This window comes from Mytilus californianus, unplaced genomic scaffold (assembly GCF_021869535.1).
Source record: "Mytilus californianus isolate M0D057914Y unplaced genomic scaffold, xbMytCali1.0.p SCAF_3, whole genome shotgun sequence".
Classification (NCBI taxonomy): domain Eukaryota; kingdom Metazoa; phylum Mollusca; class Bivalvia; order Mytilida; family Mytilidae; genus Mytilus; species Mytilus californianus.
This window is the reverse complement of record NW_026262679.1, coordinates 33,614,789-33,629,164: the sequence shown is the minus strand read 5'-3', so window position 1 is coordinate 33,629,164 and position 14,376 is coordinate 33,614,789. Positions and strand designations below refer to the sequence as shown.

General features: G+C 32.6%; 2 long non-coding RNA genes across 3 annotated transcripts in view; both read left to right on the top strand.

The window, feature by feature from the left end:
• LOC127734422 (uncharacterized) overlaps nucleotides 1-428 on the top strand; it is a 38,893-nt gene extending 38,465 nt beyond the window's left edge. For both annotated transcript variants that reach the window (XR_007997573.1, XR_007997571.1), the window contains exon 5: nucleotides 352-428. This is a non-coding gene — a long non-coding RNA (uncharacterized LOC127734422). The remainder of the gene's footprint in view (nucleotides 1-351) is intronic.
• Nucleotides 429-1,575: 1,147 nt separating this feature from the next.
• LOC127734419 (uncharacterized) lies at nucleotides 1,576-6,011 on the top strand. Its single transcript, XR_007997553.1, has 2 exons — nucleotides 1,576-1,656; nucleotides 1,912-6,011. It is a non-coding gene; the product is annotated as an uncharacterized LOC127734419 (long non-coding RNA).
• Nucleotides 6,012-14,376: the final 8,365 nt, after the last annotated feature.

The following is a 14,376-nucleotide window of genomic DNA, read 5'->3' as shown; positions in this document are numbered from 1 at the left end:
TTACACTCCTAGACAATGAAGATGCTTTCATGGTATATAGCACACGAAGATTCGTATCATGTAGGTATTTTGTCATTATAATTGTACTTTTAACTCTTTTTATATGTGTTTGGTAACAAAAATCAGTTTTCCCCTTGAACAACAATTTGAAATAATATTACAAATTTGTTGAACATTTCTTTTATTCAAATATTTACTGTAATAAGTTAAGTAATTGTAAATATTCTAGACTAGTCTCCAATTTAGGATTTGGCATAAAACATGCATCACATTAATTTCTGAATTGATTGCAACAGCAAATATTCCCTATTTAAAGCTGAAACTAATTTACAATTTTTGTTTTTATTACAGATACAGCCTAAATATGTTACACTCTTCCACAATGAAGATGGTTTCATTGTAGATAGCACACATTAGGATGTCACATGTAGGTATTTATTCATTACAATTCTTTTCTTTAAACTAGGTTTATTAGTTCACCTGGCCCCTTTGGTTTGGGCCAGGTGAGCTTTTCTCATCACTTGGCGTCCGTGGTCGTCGTCCGTTAATACAAAAATCTTCTCCTGACACTACTGGGCCAAATTTTACCAAAATTGGCCACAATCATCTCTAGGGTATCAAGTTTAAAAAAATGTGTCCGATGACCCGGCCTGCCAACCAAGACGGCCGACATGGCTAAAAATAGAACATAGGGGTAAAATGCAGTTTTTGGCTTATATCTCTGAAACTAAAGCATTTAGAACAAATCTGTCAATGGGTAAAAATGTTTATCAGGTTAAGATCTATCTGCCCTGAAATTTTCAGATGAATCAGACAAGCCGTTGTTGGGTTGCTGCCCCTGAATTAGTAATTTTAAGGAAATTTTGCAGTTTTTTTGTTATCTTGAATATTATTATAGATAGAGATAAACTGTAAACAGCAATAATGTTCAGCAAAGGCAGAGCTACAAATAAGTCAACATGACCAATATGGTTAATTGACCCCATAAGGAGTTATTGCCCTTTAAAGTCAAATTTAACAATTATTCGTAAATTTTTGTAGTCTTTTACAAAAATCTTCTCTCCTGAAACAACTGAGACAAATTTAACCAAACTTGGCCACAATCATCACTGGGGTATCTAGTTTAAAAAATGTGTCCGATGACCCTGTCTGCCAACCAACATGTCAGACATGGCTAAAAGTAGAACTTAGGGGGAAAATGCAGTTTTTGACTTATATCTCTGAAACTAAAGCAAATGTATAACGGTTGCATTATTTCATGCATCAATTGTAAATAAAAATATCAGGTGAGCAACACAGGCTCCTTGAAGCCTCTAGTATTTGTTAGGCATTAAAAATCAGTTTTTACTGAAACAACAGATTGAAGCTTTATAACAAATTGGTCTAAAATTTCTTTTATTCCTATTTATATCCTAATGAAGTATATTTTAATAAGAACGTATAGTTATTGTAAATATACGTCTCCAATTTAGGATTTGACATCAAAGATGCATAACATTAATTTCTGAATTGATTGCAACAGCAAATAGCTTTGATTTTGAAGCTGAAACTAATTTAAAATATTTGTTTTTGTTAACAGATACACCCTAAATATGTAAGACTCCTATACCATGAAAGATGCTTCCATTGCAGATAGCACATTAGGATTACTCACATGTAGGTATTTATTCATAACAATTGTTCTTAAAACTATGTTTATATTTGTTGGGTAATAAAAATCAGTTTTTCCTGGAACAACAGCTTGAAATTTTATTACAAATTGGTCCTACATTTCATTTATTGAAATATTCACTGTAATGAGATATATTTTAATAAGAATGTATAGTGATTGTAAAAATTCTTGTCTCCAATTAAGGATTTGACATACAACATGCATCACATTAATTTCTGAATTGATTGTTTTTTTTACAGATGCAACTCATATGATGTTTCAGTGGTAGAAGGTGCAGCATGGCAGCAGCAGATGTTAAATTGAGAATCGTGAAGAGACAGTTTAATTCTTTAGAGAATAAATAAGATTATGGTTTATAGATTAAGATTATAGGAATCTCTAATGTTCAAAATATCAGATGAGAATTTGCCAAGTGCTCTCAATATGTCTACAATGATATAACAATCATAATTAAGCCAAAAGATCAGTTGTTGGTTGTAATTAATGCCAGCTCTAAATAAGATCTTAAAATAGAAACTATCTTCAAATTTGACAAGTTACCATATCTACATATGAATAAATTAGAATAGTCGGTAAATATTCTGTATTTTCCTTTTTGCATCATCTTTTGAGTAACCAAATCAGAACACCCAATTTGGTGAAATACTTTTTCCTGTTATATCTGTCATTGCTTTTGTAAGATAAAAACAAAAATGTATATGCAGTTTTGTTAAATATATTTAAATTCAAAATTCAAAAAAAAAATCAATTTCAAATTAACACAAACAAAATTGACTTTAACTTATGGTTTAGTTCATGCACCCTTTAATGTATATCTTAAAAGTTTTGTTGTGGACTAAGCAAATATCAAATTATCATTTCAGAAGTACATTTTGTTTGCATGGTATCATCTTCACTAACATTTAACATAGTGGGTTTCGGAGTTACTGAGGTAGTTCTTATTGAGGTGTTTCTTGTTTTTTTCTGTGGAGGAATCAGTGGTTTCTAGTCTTCAGGATATGGTTTTGTCATTCAAAGGGAACTGTCAATGTAATTCTGAAATGATATACATTTGGTATTTTATTGTCATTGAAAAAGAAACAATATTAGTGCATGAACATTTGAACTGTGAATATATAATATTTAAACTTTATAATTTATAATTTTTAAATCGATTTTGGAAAGTTATTGTATCAAAATTAAATTGTATTTGACACAGTTTGATGGATGGAAATTGAAAATTAGAAAAACTTAATTTATGTTCTAAATTTAAGCACTAGTGAAAACAAAATTCCAAATATAAATTTCTGCTTCATTAAAACATTTTGTTAAATGGATCTGCAAAATCACTGATAGCTAACACGGTTAATCCACTTAATTAGGTAGTGTCATTAAGTATAGTCTAAAGGATCCTATTAAAAGTATTGATGTATTATAAATCATATTCCTAAATCTAACATGTCAGATGCGAGAAACCCCCCCTTTGTTATAGAGGGATCGCCCTAGCATCAGTGTCTTACAAATTGTACTGTAATATACTGAACTATAGATTAGCTCAGTGGGTAGATGATAACAATGTACTGGTTGAGGAACAGAATGGTTTACCGCAACTTTGTAGTACAATAGACCAATTATCTACTCTTACTAATTTGATAGATGTGAGAAAAACACTTCCTAAATCAATCTTTTGCGCCTTTATTGATTTTAAAAAGGCTTACGACACTTCAAAGAGATATTTCATGGTATAAACTAAATAAAATTGGTGTTGCACAGACTTTTGTTCTGCTATTAAGTCAATTTATACCAATGTTCTGTAAGAATAAACGGTCATTTCACAGACTGGTTTGATGTAAACACTGGCTTGAAACAAGGATGTACCTTGTCGCTCATTTTGTTCAACTTGTATATTAATGATTACCATTTCTTAAGTCCTTTGACTGCGGAATAGAAATTGGTGATGAAAAACTGTATTTTATTATATGCTGATGATGTTATTATAGCAAACGATGAAAAAGAGCTACAACTTTTGGTAAATGCTTTTTCTACATGATTTGAAGACAATTGTATGACAATTAATACAAACAAGAGTAACATTGTACAATTTAGTCCACCATCTATACCTAGATATGATGTAATTTTTAATTGTAATGGTCATACTATAAAGTCTTCTAGTAATGATACTTGGTCTCGTTTTAAACAAGCATTTAGACTATAATATCACTGCAAAAGCCGTTGCATCTTCAGGGAATAGAGCTTTAGAGATGGTAATAGCCAAGTGTAAACTTTTAGGGGGTGTTTGTTTCGATGTATTTGTAAAATTATATGAAAGTTTGGTTTGTCCTATAATAGAATATGAAAAGGTATATGGGGTGTGAAAAGATATTCTTGTATAAATTCCATACATAATGGGGCCTATAGATTTTCTAGAAGTAGAAAAATATGCACCAAATGCTGCAGTTACTGGAGACTTGGGTATTATTGTATTATACGTTGATAATTTTATTTTATATTGCATTTGATTTGTCAATACACACATGTTTTATGGTGTAGGTCAGAGCACCTGACCCTGGAGACGGGATTGCGCACTTGGCATCCACTGACACAGGTTTCTAGAGCTTTTTGATCGATTATATCGTTTTTTATCTCTAGTTGTTCCTGGCCGGCCTTGACTGTCTATGAAGGGGTGCATTTAGTCAAAAGTTTGTTTTGGTGTATTTAGGAAAATCATGGAAGTATTATATTTTACTTCCATGGGATAATATATACATAGGAATTGTATGATTTTGAATTATATATGCATTGCAATAATAATGATTTATTGAATTTGTGAATATTTATAATACAATCTGGCGTCCATCGAGCATGACGGGCTGTCCGCAAACTAAGATTATGTTTGCATTGTTTATATTGGGCACAAGTATGTAGTTAATACCACCTATTTTTGATAAGCAGTGGAAAAGTATTATTCGTTTGTGGTGTAGATTAAATCACATGAGCTAAGGTCGGATAAATGCAAAAGTTCATTAGTGGGCTGATAGAATGATCATTAAGCATAAGTGTGCTGAAAACTGGAACTTTTTAGTAAGGAAAACCTTCTCTGAACTGAATTCAAGTCATTTATGGTTTCCTGAAAATATGGACACTAATTATGTTGTTTGACTGAAAAACTTTTAATGTCAAAATGAATTTCAGTCACAGAAGTGCTTTTCTCAAATTTAGATGTGGTGTTGCTCCACTAAGGATTTAAACTGGGAAATATGGAAATATTGTTTTAGCTTGTGCCATATATGTTATAGTTTTATTGAAGACGAAGCACAATTATTGTTTTATTAAGATGTCCTCTTTACGAAGATTTTAGAAACCATTTATATTATGTTGCTGAAACTTATAATGAAAGTTTTAATACTTTAGATGATAACCAAAAGTTTGTGTTTTTATTCTCAGATGTAAATATGATACATGTGTTCCAAATCTGTTATTTGATTTTAAAAAGGCGTTGAAATTTTATATATGGAAAATACATGTAGTACTTTATTTCATATTGTTTAATGTATTATATCTATACATTTTAATAGTCTTTATAATTCTGTATAGAATGGCTCATTTTATTTAGTGTTGTTTTACAATGTTGAGAGATGACACATTCATAAAACATTGAATTAATTGAATTGAGTTTTTTAGTATTACAATCAATATTTGTGTATGCCTCGCACAAAAAGGTGCAAGCAGGGCAGTACTGGACATCTTCAGTTATCAAGGTTTTTTTTTTATAACAAACACTGAGATCTGGTATCCAGGAAATAAAATGAATCAACAATACTTTCATGTATTTTGTACAATAATATTTTTTTCTAATTACACCTAACTCATGATGCAGATCTGTCTTCATCTAATACTATGATGATGTACTACAGTGGCATAAAAGTAGTTACGATAGGTTTAGGAAGTGTTATTTTGGTATTTATCATGATGCTTTAGAATTAAATTTTCCCATGTTTCAAGGATTTACATTGAAAAATAATTTATAATCCAACACTTCTGGCCAGCAGTCTGTTTTGAATAATAAGGATTTCTTTAAAACTGTTCAAGTATACCTCCTTAGACAATCTTCCTAGCATTGGGTATTGGAATTTTTCAATTTTTTACCCACTACATTTTCAGCTTTTAGTTGGTTGTTCCATGTCGGCGGGGTCGTCGATGATAGAATTTTTGCCATTATTTGATATTTCACATAAAATACAATGTAAGAGCATTTCATCAATTGCTACGATTTTGTTTATGTATTTATGCTTATCCTTGTATGCATGTTTATTGTTTTAATGAAGATAAAATCCGATGTCCAGGTTATCGGCAATATGAATATATTATTTGTTTTGTTTAAGCCTAAATATTTGGAAAGATTCGTAAATGAATTTTTTTTTTTTTTTTGACAAAACCTATGTTACAGCTCATTAACCCCTTCCATGGTGATGCACATGTTCATCCATCCCTTTGTCCTGTCTCAAGTTTGCTTTCCACTCCGATTAATTACAATTTGCTTAATGTCATGGACAACAATAAAATGTAGGTCAAGTTCGATTTTGTCTTGCTTACCTTTAGAGGTGTAATATTACCATTGTTTTCCCCCATTAGTCTTTGTTAAATTTGCACTCTTCTAAAAATTTATCTTTGTTCCAAATAAAGAAATACTTGCTTTAATCAAGTTTTATTCTTTCTAGCTGTATGGCTACAGACAAAATTTCAAATAACATGTCATTGCATATACGATGATTACCATCGCTGGAAGTTCACCAATCAAATGTTCTCCCCTTTTTTCCTGTGTACAAGCTTTTGTAACCATGTAACCTCAATTTTCCTAAATAGTCAATAGAAACACCAAACCAGAGGCTCTGACGATCCTGTGTCGCTCACCTGGTTCTACTTTGGTTGTGGAAATCATGTAAAAATAGATTAAAATCATAACAGATACCCTAATAATAATTGAGACCAAGTTTGCTACAAAGTAACACTTGGTCAGCACCTCATAAGGAACATTCATGCCATGTTTGGTTTCATTACATTCAGTGGTTCTTCAAAAGAAGACTTTTGTATGTATTTCACATAGGGTCCTTTGTTAAACTAAGTTCCCCGCTGGAAACCATCTTGGATAATTGATTGGCTACAAAGTAACAACACTTGGTAAGCGCCTCATTAGGAACATTCATTTCATGTTTGGTTTCATTCCATTCAGTGTTTCTCTAAAAGAAAACATTTGTATGTATTGTCCATATGGTCCTATGTTAAACGAAGCCCCCCCCCCCCACTGGCGGCCATCTTGGATGATGGATCAGCTACAAAGTAACAACACTTGGTCAAAACCTCATAAGGAATATTCATTCATAAGGAATATTCATGCAATGTTTGGTTTCATTCCAATTAATGATCCTTAGAAGAACTTCAAAATGTAAAAAGTTACGACGACGGACGACGGACGCCAAGTGATGAGAAAAGCTCACTTGGCCTTTTAGGCCAGGTGAGCTAATAAAAAAGAATGATGCTTTGAAACACCCAAGCTGTGTTTATGACTCGGAATTTTTTTTTACTGCAATAAAATGTTGGATAAATTGCCTTCAACTGGCAAATTCAAGGGGATATTTTTTTCGAACCTTCTTCGTATGCAACCGGATGTGACGTACTATAATTTGGTGGTATTACACCTGTATTATGGGTTTCATCTTTTTTATGATAATACTGCATGCTCACATCTTTTGAAGCATACACGGGTCTAGTTTGCTTTTGATATGGTTTTGACATTTATCCTTCAAAAGACCTGCCTTGGAATTGCTTAAAAACTACATTTCTTTGCATTCTGGATGGTGATTCATGATAGTACCACTTGGTCCAATCCTTAGAAATTTGTTCAGTTTCATTGATCATCGAGTACAGGTCAATGTCCACATAAATGGTTTTGACATTGACAGTACACTTTGACAGTACATTGAGTGTCCCTTAGTTACCTTATTTATTTATTCTCATCACTGTGTGCGTCGTTGTTAATTTTAGAAAAAATATCTCTGAAACTGCTAGGCCAAATTTAACCAAACTTGACCAAACTATTCATTGGGGTATCTAGTTAAGTGCTTTCCAACCAACATGGTCAACATGGCTTACAGTAGAACATAGGTGTCAAATGCAAATCTGTTTTATCTGGAAAACTCTTAATAAATAGAGAAAATCTTCATTTTTGCCTTTTATCTTGAAAACTAAAATAAATAGAAACTTTAAAAGCAGAAAATACTAGCAAGATCTACAAATAGAAAAGTCAACATGGCTGAAGTTGTCTTGGCGATTTCTTATTTAAATAATTGCGACCCTTTTCGGATGATTTTTACTGCATTTTGTGGGCGATTTGTTAATATAGTAATACTCTTCACAGAGGTGAGAATATTTTTATTGCACCTTTTTGTATGTCCCAAATAGGGGGCATTGTTCTTTGAACCACAAATATAAACCTTGTAGCCTCCAGTTTCCATAATTTTTATATAGAAATAACCTTGTGTCCATTTGTTTCCGCCTGTATCCTTTGTTTCTTTAATTCTTAATAATATATGGAAATAGATTTGAGTCCACTTGTGTCCGCTATTTATATATAAAACCGCGGTGTCTAGATTTGTACTAATTTGTTTACCCCATACATATACGTGTATCCTGGACACCAAATGCACGCTAACTATATTTTGCATCGAAAATAAGACATATCTAGCCATTCATTGCAAAGGATTTTAAAATTAGTGTATTCAGATTCTTTTCAAAGGTCAGTTTTATGCCTCTTTTAATTTTCTATTTTTACAACGTTTGTTTAGGGGTTGAAAATGGGTTCCAAAATAGAACTGTCAAAATTATAATTATTTGCTTATGCCTTTTCAATCCAATTGCGTAATGCGCGTGTTTTATATCTTAAATTCTAATTCGTTAACTCAAACGAACATAAAATATTTATCAAATAACCACAAACTCTCACATGGGAGACACCACTTGCAGAGACAAGCGCTCATTGTCGAGCCTTCGACATTTGTCGAAAAAGCGAGACATAGCGATCCTACGTTCCGTCGTCGTCGTCGTCGTTGTCGTCGGCGGCGGCGGCGTCCACAAATATTCACTCTGTGGTTAAAGTTTTTTTAATTTTAATAACTTTCTTAAACTATCCTGGATTTCTACCAAACTTGGACAGAAGCTTGTTTATGATCATAAGATAATATCCAATAGTAAATTTTGTAAAAAAAAAATATCATTTTTTCAGTATTTTACTTATAAATGGACTTAGTTTTTCTGCCAGTTAACATTACGTTCACTCTGTGGTTAAAGTTTTTAAAATTTTAACAACTTTCTTAAACTATCTTGGATTTGTACCAAACTTAGACAGAAGCTTGTTTATGATTAATAGCTAGTATCTAGAAGGAAATTTTGTTATAAATTTGTTCCATTTTTTCCTAATTTTTACTTATAAATGGACTTAGTTTTTCTTCCAGTTAACATGACATACAGTCTGCAGTTTAAGTTTTTAAAACATTTATTAGATTCATAAACTATCCTGGATTTTTACCAAACTTGGACAGAAGCTACTTACAATCAAAAGATAGTATAGAGAGGAATATTTTTATTATTTTTTTTCGTTTTTTTTTTAGCCTGCGATTAACAGCAAAAGTAGGCGAGACACTGGGTTCCGCGGAACCCTTACGATTTTTTTAATATGAGTAATATAATGTGGAAAGTTCGTGTAAATACACCGAAATTAAGCAGCTGGTACTGTACACTTTGACTGCAATGGCTCTAATGACTTGAAACCAACTTATTTCACTCGTGCATGAACTCAATATCCAAATGGAACCGACCTTACTATAAATAACCAAACACGTGTCAACTATAAACAAACAACATTTTTACATGTTCGATTTTTGTACAACTTTGATAAATACATTGTCAGAAACATTAGTCATTTTGCATAGATATACTTTTCATTCGCAATGTCTCCAAAACCACCGAATGAGATTATCTTCCAAGAATCATCATTACTATCTTACATGTACATCGATTAATGAATCAAAATTCAAAGTTCAAAATTCTTTATTTAACCTCAGACACCTTGAGTGTATAAGAGGACAATAAACAAACATTATATACATAAATGATGGCAAGCGAGACTGTAAAAATACAGAAAACATACACCCAGATCGAAAATATGATATCATGTTTCAACAAATTATTTAGTGCTATAAAAGCACAATCTGAAACATGATTTTTCTAAAAAATACTTCGAGATTTTTTTCAGGAACAAGGACAGATTTTTGTATAGTCGAACATGACATAATGATAACGTATTTTTCATTTTATATCTCATTTGGATTTGTACTATTAGTAACTAGGTACATATTTCTTCGAAGTTGTTCAAGTGGTGGAAATGCACATTGGAATAAATAATCAATTCATTCCTGATTCCGTTTTTTCAAATGTTACAAATTCTTTTCTCTTTAGGTATCGTGGCCCATCTTTCAGTTTCTACAGGAAATCTAATATTTGCACATCTCAATTTAGTAATTTTCCTTATCGGGAGTCGATAGCAGTAGCAAAATTTGAAAAATTAGCGAAGTGAACTGAATGAATGAACCGAATTATTTTGACGATTTAATTAGTAAAATTAACCACGTTAATCTCCATTTTGTATAAATGAAGTATACATTTTGTAAGAAATTATGAAATTTTGAATACCGGTTAACTTAAAACTGTGAGTTTCAAGATTACCGATTGGTAATATTTCAGAGTTGGAATACTCAATGCATGTGTATGCAATATAATTGAATATTGTGCAATAATTGGCATTTTGCCTTTTGTTTCATCACATTTCATTAAAATAATTACATGTATACTTTAACGACCTTCATGGCGTTTTGGTACACATTTTTAGTCATTTCTTTCATCCCTGAAATCATGGCGGAAAAGGGCCTTATCCGCTATGACGTCGCATTTCAATATAACAGTAAAAAATGCCTAAAACGTAGAAAGCGAAAAAAAAATGAGATGTTATATGACTCTCTGACATGGTGCTAGCCTGTCCACACTGAGGTTGTAAGTTCAAATCCCGCACGTGACAGGTGCGCTCGACTCCGATCTTAATTGACTAGGATTGTCAGTTTTCCGACTGAGGGTCGTTTGTTCTCTCCGGGAACTCCGGCTTCCTCCACCAATAAAAACTGACAGCCACGAGAAATAGCAAAATAGGATTGAAATTGGCGTTAAACACCAATCAATCAATCAATCAGTCTGGCATGATGCGCCTCGCCACCTGATTAATTTTGTTTGTATAAACCTTTATGTTGTTTTCGATTTTCGAGATCAACACAAATATGAGAGTAACGGTGGTATATGCATTCGGGATATCTGCTCACAGTTTTTCAAGTCTGACACCTCCAATTATGATATTGTACAGCACTCCTTGATCCTTAAATTGTTTAGAAGGGGTTTTAAAAATGATTTATGTACTAAAATAATCGCCAATCCTATCACCGGAATGTCTCTGTTTTTTTAAGATATTAAGGAACTAATATTATATTGTAATCGGCTTTCCATTCATCGGTCAATTATGTTTTCTGAAGAACTGTCATTAGGCATTATAGTAAGAGGTAAGGACAGTATTCCCTAAATTTGATTCACATCATGACCGTTTTCAAAAAGTATTTCAATCTTTACTTATTCCATAGCAGCAGAGCCCAAGTATCTAATTTAAGGTTCTTACAATATTATATAAAAGATCTGGTATGATTTCCAATGAATCAACTATTCACAAGAGACCAAATAACACAGAAATAAACTATAGGTCATCGTACGGCCTTCAACAATGAGCAAAGCCCATACCGCATAGCTAATTTAAAAGGCCCCTAACGGACAAATGTAATAATCCAAACGAGAGAACAAACGGCCTTATTTATGTACAAAATAATGAACGAAAAGCAAATATGTAAAACAGCAACAAACGACAACCACTGAATTACAGGCTCCTGAATTGGGACAGGCACATACAGCATGTGGCGGGGTTAAACATGTGAGCAGGCGCCCAACCCTCCCCTAACCTGGGACAATGGTTGAAAAGTACAACATAAGAACAAACTATTATGGCTTGTTTCCATATCTAAATTATAAACGCCTGAAGATAGACCAAAATCGTGATTTTGACTTGTAAATTTTGAGCAGTTTCCCCAAAAGTGTACAAGGACATCGTTAATCAAAACCAAATTTCTTTGAAAGTAAAGATATCAATAGTTTTGCGGATACTAATTAAGTAATTTCGTTTCAAAATGACGTTAACAGCAACAAGTTGTAGCAACGAGTTTCATTTTGAGTAAGGGAAATGATTTAGACTCTTTTAAACATTCAATTTCCAATTAGTATTTGACAAGAGCTTTAAGAATTTGACCATGCGAGTGAAATAAATACAAATGTAGAGAGGAAATCGCCCTATCGTTCTATTGACAACACGCTTCGGCGGCGGATTCAGCCATTTTTAACAGGAAGGGGGCGGGGTTGTCCAACCATATGTCCCCGTTCAAATTACAGGCGCGTAGCTATGTTTACGTCAAAACACCCGGGCGTACAAATGAATTTTGGAGAAAAAATATTTTAATCTAAATAAATTAAAAGATCTGGCCAAAAGCACATGAGCCTTGTAGTTCTTTCTCCACTGACTTGTAATTGAAGATAACAGTCGGAAGAAATTTACTTTTTAATCAAATTGTGTCATATTATTTATTTGTTCGTTTTCTGTCAAAATCTGAATCAACTGTGAATTATCCTCCCTTTCCTATAGTTTAAAGCAATTCATTATCTGCTGAGATACGATATGCAGTTTTGTCGAGCCTGCGAGACATTCCGTAATCGGCGTTGGCGTCGTCAATATTTATGTTCAGCCTGTGGTTAAATTTTTTTTAAAACATCAATGAATTTGTAAAAACTTTATGAAATTTTACAGAATATAGGCAGAATTTTTTTTATTTTTATGATCAAAAGAGTATCCAGAGCATAATTATGAAAATTTACTTTTAATTTTTCCGCATTTTACTGAAAAGAACATTGTTTTTATTAGTTAACAAGTAGATACTGTTTGTTACGCATCAATTACTTTGTCAAAACTTCATCGAATTTTATGTAAAATGTTAACACCAACTGTACGAATTTTTTTTTTTGCACCAGATGCGCATTTCGACAATGAATGTCTCATCAGTGATGTTCGAGGCCGAAATATTTGAAAATCCAAAACCTAATAAAAACATTGGAAGAGCTGATCAAAATAAAACGTACCTAAAGTATAGCCAATTCCGGACAAAGAATCAGAGCTTTGCATGGGGGAGATATATTCCTTTATTTTTAAATGATTTCAAAACTTTAACAACAGTCAGCAAATTTCAGTCTAAATTATTTTTTTTTCATTTTTCAGTATTTTACCATTTTTTTAGGGGGGGGGGCAATTAGCAGACGGTCTTGAATTAAATATTTTTCGCCTGCTACATTTGTAAACTTTCATAGATTGTTATGAAACTTAAACAGAAGCTTATCTTCCAGATCAAGAAAAACATTTAAAGAAAAAGTTTGATTTCTTTTAAATCCTGTATTTGACTGATAAATGGATTCACTTTTTATAGTTTAACCGACAGCAGCAATCCCAGGCGGCGAAACACAGGATTCCACGGAACCCTTTGAGTATGTTTATATTACACATAACCATCTATGAGAATTTATTATTGCATGTACTTGTCCATTAACGAAATTTGCGCATAAAAGGGGAGAAAACTAGATTAAGTCATAATAATCAAAAGAACGACACCATTGAAAATGTAGACTTGCTTTTTTAATATTTCGAAAGGTTTGGATCTTCGGTCGATTGATTGTTTTACCCCACATCTCCTTTTAAACATATTTCATAGTAACAACTATTGGCCATTAGATTCCAAATCAACACACTGAATAAATTATACATGAAAAAATCAAGAAATTAGACTTTAAAGTATGTTGCTATTGATGAGTTTTAATGACAGAAATAGTATCTCTCTCAATAAATCGTTAGCTTCCGTCGGACCCCTGCTGGGAGGTCCCTTGCCCTGTACCCGCTGGGGACCCTCAAACCCTTCGCCGAGGTTCGGGCGTACACTTAAAAATGGCTTAGCTACGCCACTGCAAAAGCATTAATCGTAAAAAAAAGCGGGTTCTAACCCTTGACCCCCCCCCCCCCTCTTTTATGGGGATCCGCCACTGAGGTTATTCTTATTATTTGGCAAAATGGCAAAATGGAAATGGATGTTACACGAACCAGTAGTTTTCTTGACGTCCAAAATATTTGAAAACTTCAATTTTAGTAATTCATTCGACCACCCCACCTTTTTCTGAATGACTGGAAACGTAATGGATGAGGTGCGAGTTTTTTTTTTCTTAGGAATATTCGGACACTGTAAATGAATTAGGAGGATTTTGTAAGAATTTTTTTTTTTTCATTTCTAGAAGTGAATATATTTACCAAGCTAAGGCAAACAGACAAGAAAGTTACTCAAGTAAAAACTAACACTATTATGATTCTAATAGAATAAACAAAAGAGTGTAAGAAAACAACGAAACTGCATGTGACCATCACAGAATTGCATACTAAATAGACTACAAGAAAACGACGATTGATGACTTCAAATAGTACCGGTTAACAAAATTAA